Below are 10488 nucleotides of genomic sequence, written 5' to 3'. Positions count from 1 at the left end.
TTTTTTTTTTTTTTTTTTTGTACCAGGGATTGAACTCAGGACCTTGTGCTTGCAAGGCGGGTGATGGCACCACTGAGCTAAATCCCTGGCCCCCTTGAAACCTTTGAGAGTCTGTTTTATGGCTCTCTCTTAGCTTCTGCTGCCTTAGGCAATTCCTAGGGCTCCCTGACTTACAGAGTAAGCTCTGCACTCTGTCTCTGTCTTCCTTCCCCTTGGTCCCTTTGTCTCATGCACTTCTTATAAGGACCCTTGTCACTGGATCAAGGGTCTACCCTACATTCAGCATGACTTAGTCTGGAGATCCTTAATTAATATGCAAAGACCTTTTTCCCAATAAGATCACATTTATAATCTCCAGGTGTTAGGGAATGAACGTAACTTTTTGGGGAGAGACTGCCAATCCATCCACTCCATTCCTCAACATATGTTTATCACCTCTGGGATGGGAATTTTCATTAGGTTCTAGGATAAACAGAACAAAGTTTTTGTTTTCACAAAAGGGACAGAGCTTGACAAGTATGAACATTTCTCAAGAGGTTTCCATGAAAGATGACAGTGACACAAATGGGGCCCCTTATGAGACAAATGGGGGCTTCCTGGAATTGTGCTCCTTCGTGCAGAGACAGATATCAAATTATACAAAGCCTTAGCTTTACAGAGCTCTCACACGCACATCAGCTTTGGGCTCCTGTGAATAGTTGCTAAAGTTGGCCTTCACTAACCTGCCCCTCCTGTACCTATGCATGGTGCTTTCCTTCAAGAGGTAGAGATTATCTTCTCTTCCTGGATGCTGAGCTACACCTACGACTTCTTTGAGCAACAGAACAAGCAGGAAATGAGGCCCTGGCAGTTCTGAGGCGATGGCATTAAGAAGACATGACAGTTCCTGTATTTTCTTTCTTGCAGCATTCACTTTGGTACCCTTGAGCCACCATGTAAGACATCTGCTTACTCCTTCGGAGTAGCTGCTTGGACAGCTGTTGGTCGAAGACTATATATAGACAACATCCCAGTTAAGCTTCCAGATGATACCAAGCCCAGCTCCCATCTTCAATAACATAAAAGACTCCGAAGACACCAGCAGAAGCATCCAGCTAAGCCAATTCAACCTATAGAACTATGAGGTATAATAAAATGGCTGTGTTAAGCCATCACATTTTGGACTTGTCATACTACAAGAGCTAACCAGAATAGGCTATGAACTTTGTTACCCTAGTACATGCACTGTTAAGGTGGAATTGTGTTTGGCAGTATTGTTCTAAAAACAACAACAAGATTGTGCCAGTGCTTTGTACTAAATGCCAATGGGACCGGAAAACCATGGAGCAGTGTGGTGAATAGAGAATTTAAAGGTTACCCCTCACCACAAGGCTGAAATTATTATCATGGCTGCTGAAATTAGAGCCAGTTGCAGGTTGGCATATCTAGAAGCCTGAAAATTCCTTTCTGGCTGGGCTGAGGGTGGGAGGGCAGGATCCAATTCTAGACAGCGTAACTCATGGATCTGTAGCAGAAATCAGAATACCCAAATAGAGGCTAAAAATATTTAAGCTTTCTTTGCTGCACCCAGCTCCTACCAGGGCATTTGGCTCACAGTCTGAGGTTTATGTTTTCCCTCTTGCTTTTATGTTTTTCCTTTCTTCGATGTTAGATTCTTTCAGTGCAAGCCTTATGAATTCCTTTAAATTGAAGTAGACTCATTCTTTTCTTGGTGGAGTCCTGAGGTTTCAAGGATGTCACAGGGCATGTTTAGCCAGGAGGTCCTGAAAATGTGTTCTTGCATGCAGAGAACCTAACTATTAAGCAATGCAGAACCATGGTTTTATAAACACTTCCTCCTGCATAATGAAACTCAAGGCTGCTGGCTTCACTTGCGATTACAGAAGAAGAAAGCAGGATTTACCAAGGTTCTGACTTTGCCACAGGCCATGTGTTTCAGAAGCAAAGCTGTATTTGAACTTATTGTTGGATCCTACAGTGTGTGCTGTACAGAAGAGTTTGCTCTTGGGTCTGTATTATGATCCTCAGTATGATAGAGATAGGTAGAGTAGGATGTAGACATAGGATCCTTCTACAGAGGAGGCAGCTGATAGTCACGTCAAAGTCATAGTAAACTTGATGGTGTGAGTGCAGTGAGGCAGAGGGACTAGCAAAATAGAGTCAGGAAGGCTCACAACTGATTTAAGGCTGCATAGGTGAGCATTTGTAGTGTTCTGCAAGCGTCACTTCTTATAATACTCCTGTAAACCAATGAAGGAAATGAAAGTCAATTTCCCTCTTTTCTTTCTTCCTCATCTCCCTCCTCCTCATAACCACAGTGTTATGCCTGTATATTCTTAGTCAGAGATAAGTAGGTAGATAGATAGATAGGCAGGTAGACAGATAGACAGATAGACAGACAGATGGACAGACAAACGGATTCCTCTCTTACATGCTGGCACCTTGTCCAGGTCTCCCATATGGAGCCGGTGTACTTCTCCCTCCATGGCTGTAAAGGTCAGCTGCTAAGCATTCCCAGAGTGCCTTCTTCTCCACAGAATTATCATCACCCGAGAGTAGCCTCTTCCCCCAGGGGAAGTTGTCCCTTCCACCCTAGGAGTCTTGCAGTACCTGATGAGAGGGTGACACACCCCAGTGCTCTTTGCTCAAAGCGGGCACTCTTCTGACGTGCAGGTTATGTATGATGCTCCTTGACCATTCACTCTCCTCCCATGGGCTGGGCCAGGGCTAGATTTCGCTGAGACCATACCCTTGTTTAGCATGAGCTCCTTCCCTGTCCTGCTTTACCTCTCATCCGGGTTTGACTCAAGAGCATTCCCTCAGTTGATCATGTACCCCATGAATCCCTCTTACCTCCTGCTTCTAGAAAACATGACCTTTTGTGCAGGTATGCACACACATGCATTAACATGCACACACAAGTAGCCATGCACAAGTACACACAGATGTGTATACACACCTGTGTGTATGTGTTCATGTAAATATATACACACATATACATAGAAAGGACAACTATTTTGCAGATAATGTAATCAAAGCCTCTGAAAGTAAAAAAGATTTGATGAAGTTTACATGGTGAGCTCATATCAAAACTAGAAACCTTTTATTCTGAAGTCAGATCTCATTTTCCCTAATTTGAATGGCTGTAGTATAAGAACATCCATAGTTTATTAGGTCATGGGTTGAATATAGGTAGGGGGAACTGTAGTTTTCTCTTTGCAACCTGCAAGGCCTGTTGTACACAAAGAAACCTCACTCAGTTTGATTTTAGTGAGAAAGGTGAGCATAGGTAACTTACCTAGAGAGTTAAATAAGGGCTTTAAATAAACTTTGCTCATAAAGTGAGAAACGTTCCCACAGAGAGATGCTATCTTCGGGGTCAAACGTCTCCCAACGCGCAATGCATACAAATTGTGGAATGGGTCTGTCAGAAACTTTACACATTCATAAATATGGATAGGCTGACGAAGAATTTTAATTTTGAGATGTCTGACTCTGATTATTTCTAAAATATAAACAACTTTTCATTCTCCCCTTAGGCCAAAGATCAAACTTCGGCTGTCACCTTGTAGATAAGGCATCTGATGTAATCCAGATTTGTACACATTTCTGCACAGGGAAGCTCACCGTTCAGCTGTCCCGGGAACAGGAAAGCTGGCTCTTGCCTGGGACCCTTATTTATTTTGCCGTGGAACGCTCAGCCAAGCCCTGGGGACGGGTATGTATGGAGGTGCCCGCGAATCCTTCCTGGGGTGAAGTAACCACGTTCTCCTGCGTGACTCTTTGCTTTTCCTATGCAAGGCTCCTGCAGCTTCTCACTGCACGTAGAAAAAATCCAACCTGTAACTACAGCCTGCAAGGCCCAGCGCAACCTCTTTCCCCTTCCTTGTGTAGCTCGCAGCTTCCTAGGAAAGATTTTTCCCTCATTCAGACTGACCTTTCCGTTCACCTGCCACTCAGCAGCTCCTGTGCTGGGGGCTTTTCTCACAGCTGCTCCATCTTCCTGGGGTGTCCTTTTCTAGATCCGCTCTTCTTGGCAAATGAAACTCATCATCCCATTGAGGCCATTTCTGAATTCACAAGTCACCAGTGTTAGTCAAAGTCACAGGTTGGCCTAATTTTTAGGAGTTTTATCATAAATGCCAATACTGATCTGTTTCTTTAATTGTTACTATAAAAGTAGGGGCCATGTTTGCCTTGTCTTCTCCTGTTCTGCTTATTTTTGGGTCACTGAAACATTTAAAACTATATCTATTTATATTTGAGTATGTATCTTTGCAACTTTTATGTGGTTGCTTCTAGGTATAATGTAAATACTTAGCTTTTAACTGTCTTCTGAAATTCAATGTTTTACCATTTCCAGTAAGCAGTTTCCCATCCCCAGCGTGAGTATATCCGTACACCCCCCTGACTATTTATAATTGTCTCAAATCCACACATACTGAAAACTCCATTACACAGCATTTTAATCTTTGCCTTCGACTTTCAAATGTATGTTAAGAAACTTGGGGAAGAAGGACCTATTTTATTCATTCCTATCTTTGCTCTCTCTTTGCCAATGTTCTAAATTTCCATCTTGTATAATTTCCCTTCTTTCAGTAGGAATCCCCTTAGGAGTTCTGTCAGGTATTTTATTTTTCCTTCTTTTCTCGTTCACCCACTCATTCATTCAGACAGAGTCTCACTATGTAGCTCAGACTGGCTTCAAAACACGTGATCCTCTTAGGAGTGTGAAGCTCTCAAGAGATTTCAGGTGTACACCACCAACCTCAGCTGAGCTGGGCTTTTTGCACACGGACTTTCTTAGTTGTCCTTCCTTTGAATATTTTATCTTTATTCCTGAAGGCTATTTTTTTCCCTGCATGTAGAATTTGTATGGACAGCTCTTTTATTTCAACACTTTTTAAAAGTTTTTTGCACCGCTTCTCATAGTCCCATGGTTTCTAAAGAGAAATCTGCGGTCATTTTAATTATTTTTCTTCTTTAGAGTGAGTTTAGTCTTTGCCTTGGGTTCTAAACTGTTCAAATATGATGTGTTATGGTGAGGACTTATTATGGTTGTTGGTGGTTGGGATATACTCAGCTCCTGGAATCTGTAGATTTGTGTTTTCCAGCAAATTTAGGAGAGTTTCAATTTATATTCTTCAAGTACATTTTAGCACTGCATTCTTTCTACTCTTCTTAGCATCCCAATCGTATGAATGTTGAAAACTCTGTCACTATCACATAGGTCCTTGAGGGTATGTGACATATTTTTTAAAAATCTTTCATTCTCTCCTTTCAGGTTGAAGAATTTTGGTTGATTTATGTTTGAGTTCACCAATTCTCCCACCGTCTTCCTTCTATCAAGTCATCCAGTGAGTTCTTAGGTCAGTTCTCTGTTTTAAAAGTTTTGTTGGATGTTTCTGTATGTTTTGTATTTCATTTTGAGATCACATATTTGTCTTTGGATTTTTAAAGGTATTTTTAATATTTGCTCACATACTTTTTACTGGCTTTAATGAAGCCTTTGTTAGATAACACCTTCAATGTATTATCCCAGTGTCGGTGTCTGTTGATTATCTCTCCCCATATGAGTTTAGATTTCCGGATTTCTCATGGGCTGAGTCATTTCACATTGTATCCAAAACACATTTAGTGCTTTATGAAGAGACTCTGAGTCTTTTTCTAAGATCCCGAGCAGAATGTTGATGTTTTCTTTTTAGCAGTCATTTGAGCTGTTTTAGGGTAGGTCCTAGGTTTTGTCCAGTTTCTATGGGCTCTGACTCTAACAACTGTTGGGTGTTCAAAGCCTTTTGTGGGGGTTGTTTGAGGGGCCCTGCATGTGCTCCCTTGGTGGCCAGTGTGGACCCTGGAAGGTGGTTTCGTTCCTTCATCAAAGTGACTGGTACCTGACCAGGATCAGATCTGTGCATGAGCTTGGAAGGGAGTGAGCCTAAGTGTGCATAAACACATTTATGGGCTTGTTTACTTGAGTTCCTCCTTTTTTGTCATCTCTTGAGTATTTTATGGTTACAATCATCTGACTAGACTCTGTGGTCTCCAGGGCCGGTGGTGGGAGGAGAGAGCTACAACTGGAGGTTTGCCCCAGCTTCTTGGGGTTGCAGCTCCAGCTAACAGAGAAAAACATGTCTCTTCCATAGAGTTTTGACTCCTGTGGGCTCCCATTAGTAGCCTTGTCCATCACCCTGAAAAACTAGACCACACAAAACAAAATCCAAAATTAACAATTATGGAAGGGACAGGAGGAAACTGTAGGGCACAGTGGATATGTTTATTGCTTTCATAATAGAAGTTTACTTCAGAAACATCAAGTTGTTTATGTTAACTGTGTAATTTTTCTTTTTTTTTAAATGTCATTGAAAACAAGAAAACAGAGCAAAGGAAGAGAAAAAAAATCCCCCCAGAGATTTCCAGTCTCTTCTGGAGTCAGGAACTAGCTTTCCAGGTCCTGGTGGTTTCTCCTGAAGTTTCCTCTGACTTCGGTCTGCCCTGTTGCCCATTCCTGGGTCTGGGTTGTGAAGTCTGGGCCCAGATATACTGGAGGGAAGCATCTCATATTCTGGTTTCCTCTCCCATCACTGTGCCACTATTGACTTCCCGGAGTTCCCAGCCAGCTGCTCCCCGGGCTGTGTCCCTGCTTTATCGCTATACCCAGGGAGGGAAGCAGAGAGGAGTGCGTTTCCTCCTTTACCTGGAACCAGAAATCCTTTGTGATTAATTTAGGCAACACATTTAACCTTCTGCTTTTATTGCTTATTCAAAAACCCCAAATAGCAGACTGATTTGCTCATAGAGAGCAGGAAGAATGGAAGGATAATCAGGAGCCATCTGGACTTGGATGCTGGGAGTCCAGAACTCCAATCGGGGTGTGTATTGTTACATCATGTGACTCAAGTCAGCATGCCCAAGTGACTCTATAAAGTGTGAGCACTGCAAAGTTCCTTGTCAGCTTCTCCCCCACCCAGGGTCACGGCGATGACTTAATAAAATAGTGGGTGTGACCGCACTTTAAGAATTATAAAGAGGTATCCAGAGAGAGTGATTTTCTTTCCCCTGGGACCTGTGGGCAGTAACCCAGAGCCCTGTTCTTGGGGTAGGGCAGTAATAGCATCCCTGTGGGGATGGAGGACTGAGCAGCATCCACCAGGATAAAATCTGTGCCCTGCTCACCATCCTTTGTTCGTGCCTTCTGCACTTCTGTTCTCAGGTTTCTGGACATTGTGAGAAACAGCGTTGGTATTAACAGCTAACCAGTGAAAGCTCAGGAAATGTGACTCGTGATTCTGTTGCTCATCAGCTCTGCACTTTTCCTCAGAGTTCTGACCCCCACATCTTTAAAATAAGCAGAGTCAGAAGGCCACAGTGATTATCAGACTTTTGTTGAGGGAGCCTTGAGGCTGGAACATTACCTTAGGAAGAAGTGAGTGCTTGGGTGGCAAGAATAGGAGGGATAAGACAGATTTTCCCCACTTCCCCTTTGCTGGAGCATTTGTGCTATAACGAGTTTCTACACAGGTTTTTGCTTAATGAAAAGTCCTATAGCCGAAGTGAATGTTAGAACCACTCACTCAGACAGGTCTCCCTCAGGTCTCTGGTGTAACTCCCTCAGGATCTCACATTTTTCAAGGCAACTATTCTTCTACACCTTCCTGGTCTTCCTTTCCCTTTACTGCCAGCTCTTTTGCCTCCAGTCCCTGTTACGGGTGTCCCTTAAGCTCTGACCCTAGCACCACAGTCTTCGTTCAGAGCATCTTTCCCTCACTGAGCTCAACCGTCACAGCCTAGTGGTTAACTCCAAATTTCAGATGTCTTTACTCAACTTCAGTCCAATATTTTCGTCCCTCAGCCAGGTCGTCGTTCCATCTGGAGCACTATTTTCAAGTTGGTATATTTTCCTGCATCTCTGAGCATCACCACGGGCTGGCTACCAGACCTTCAGCGTGGAGGCCGTTGTGGGACATTTAACATCCAAACCCTAAGAGTAACATCGCTGTTAAAGTATTTACTGTAGAGGAAAAGAAAAGCAGAAAAAGAAAAACTAGGCGACTAAGTAACATGCAATGTATCCATGACAAAAAATACGGTGTTACCACATTCTAATTAAAATTGCTGAATCACATGGAATTAATAATACAGTCAGTTGGATTTTTTGCTAAATAGTGCAAACCTTTCCCATCTTCATAGGATGTGGCTTTTGGTGGTGCTAACCCAGAAAATTATTTAAGATAAATCTAGAAGGCAATAATTACTTTTTTTGCAATAAGCATGCCATTTATTCTTCCCCATTCATATGTGACACCGGTCAGGAGGGTAGTAAATGGGAATCATGCCCTGCCCAGCACTCTGAACTTTTGATTATGCAGTAATACTGGCTCTTTCTTTCATTGCTCTGCTATTTGGGTAGCAGTTATCATTGATGAAGGGTATTATCTACTTCAGAAGTATTCTCCATCTTTGACATCTATTCTTTTTCCCTGAAGGACATCTACTGTAAAATAGCCACAGCCAAGTAAATTGATAATAATAATTTTTTACTTTAATGCCGTATACGTAGATATTAAGAAGGAAAATAGAGAAAGTACTCTTCTTACTTCCATGGTAAAAAGGACAAAATTTTATAACATAATAATCACAGAATAACAGTAGATAATACACTGTGTGTCATGATCTTAAAAGGATGTTACTCAGAGCTCAAGTCATATAAAATATATGCTAATTTATTTATTTCATTTTTGGTATTTATTTATTTATTTTATTTTATTTTTGGTGCCAGGGATCGAACTTGGGACCTTGAGCTTACGAAGCAGGAGGTGGAACCACTCAGCTAAATCCTTGGTCCTATGCTAATTTTTAAATATTAAGTTTATTGGTACCTTTTAGGTATGCAGTAATTCATCATTGGGATCTTGTACCTTTATATGACTTACCTTGATTCTTACTTTTCCCCAATCCCCAGCTATCCTTTCACCCCCTCTACCATTTCCTTTTTGTTTATTGAAGAGAATAACTTTCTATCAAATGCTAGTCCCTGGTAGCTGTCATCAAACACAAATGCAATGTCATAAAAATGTTTCACTTTTTGCATAGGATGAACAATGACAATTCTTTGCCCAACCTACACGTTCACACCTAGGCTCTTTAAGAGGTGCACCATCCCCCTGGACTTTGGAACACATGGCAGAAGGCAGCATTTCATATTCATTGCCAGCTGAAGTTCCAATAAAAATTAAAGATTAATGGTGCAAGTATCTAAAAGTCAGCAAGGAGAAAAGGCCGGGCCTCTCACACATTTGTAAACAGTGTAAAGCTTTGTACCAGTCAGAGGGCTGCAGACAGGAAAGCTAACACCGACACAATAAAAACCGAGGGCCAACCTTTCAGTGTGTGTCTGGTGCTGAGCCTGTAGCAATGATGAATAATGACCTTGTGCCAGGAGGTCACTGGGGAGTGTCTGGGTCTTTCATGTGGTTGGGACAGCTGTGGGCAATCTGTGGATACAGATTACCCTGCCGAGTGGAGCGGTTGTGTGTGAAGGCACCGCAGTGCACTTGGGAGGGCTCTGAAAATAGTGGATACCGAGAACCAACTTACAACCCACATGAGGTCTTGTGGGGTTCACGACTCAAGGGAAATCAGTCCCTTGCCTTTTGGTGTGTCCCTGGGATGAGATCATTGTGTCTCTGACTGGGCTTTTACACAAGGTAATTAGGTTTCTCTGTGTGTCACTCCTGTCACCCTCACACGTGGTAGGACACAGATTCTACACTGGCCGCCTTGTCCTCTTTCTTACAAAAGCCCAAGAAGCTTGGTCATGTGTCCAAGGTGGCAGAGCTGGGTAGCAGCTGACCTGGGACTTGAGCTCAGGTCTGTTTGATTCCAAAGCTCGGGTGGTCGATAGAAATTGAACCATAGCATTTAGTGAATGTGGAACTTGTTTTCTTATATTGAGCTATGGCTTTTTTCTTTTTAATTAGAGGAGACTGTGCAAAAAGATGAGGGTGTGTTAGGACTCTGACATCCAGAAAGGGCTACAGCTTGGTCTCTGTTTCCTTTTCTCTTTTGACCTAAATCCCCAGGCAGGGCAGGAATCCATGGAATGGGTGCCCTTCCTGTGTTTGAGGAGGAAATGCCTGCTGCACTTTGACAACGGTGTCGGTGATTGCAGAAACCCTCAATTTACTGCCCCCCAGGAGCCCCGTGCTTGTTTCCTTTGAGAATTTTTTTCCCCCATCAATATGAATTCCTTGGTGTTGCACACATTTTGGGTTGGTCACAGGGACTTCATGTATGTGGCCTCGCTTCACCCCGGAGCTTTTTTTGGAAGCCTTTTACACGTTAGGGGCTGTGTGAGATGCGGGGGTGTTCAAAGACACAGGGCATGCTCTCTTGCTCAGTGGTTCCTTCTGACCTCTAGCCGGCCATTAGGAAGTAGGTCAGGAGCAGTGCTCATTTTGTACATCCAGCCCTCTGGAGTCTCAGTTTTAA

General features: G+C 42.8%; 1 long non-coding RNA gene across 1 annotated transcript in view; it reads left to right on the top strand.

Annotated features, from left to right (window-relative positions):
- LOC117283931 overlaps positions 1-5363 on the top strand; it is a 106212-nt gene extending 100849 nt beyond the window's left edge. The window contains exons 3-5 of the long non-coding RNA XR_004514994.1: positions 907-1124; positions 3540-3718; positions 5285-5363. This is a non-coding gene — a long non-coding RNA (uncharacterized LOC117283931). The remainder of the gene's footprint in view (positions 1-906; positions 1125-3539; positions 3719-5284) is intronic.
- Positions 5364-10488: the final 5125 nt, after the last annotated feature.

The sequence above is a fragment of the Fukomys damarensis genome, unplaced genomic scaffold (assembly GCF_012274545.1).
Source record: "Fukomys damarensis isolate Sample0158 unplaced genomic scaffold, DMR_v1.0_HiC HiC_scaffold_32, whole genome shotgun sequence".
NCBI classification, from domain to species: Eukaryota; Metazoa; Chordata; class Mammalia; order Rodentia; family Bathyergidae; genus Fukomys; species Fukomys damarensis.
The sequence above is the reverse complement of the archived record's forward strand: the minus strand, read 5'-3'. Positions and strand labels throughout refer to the sequence as shown.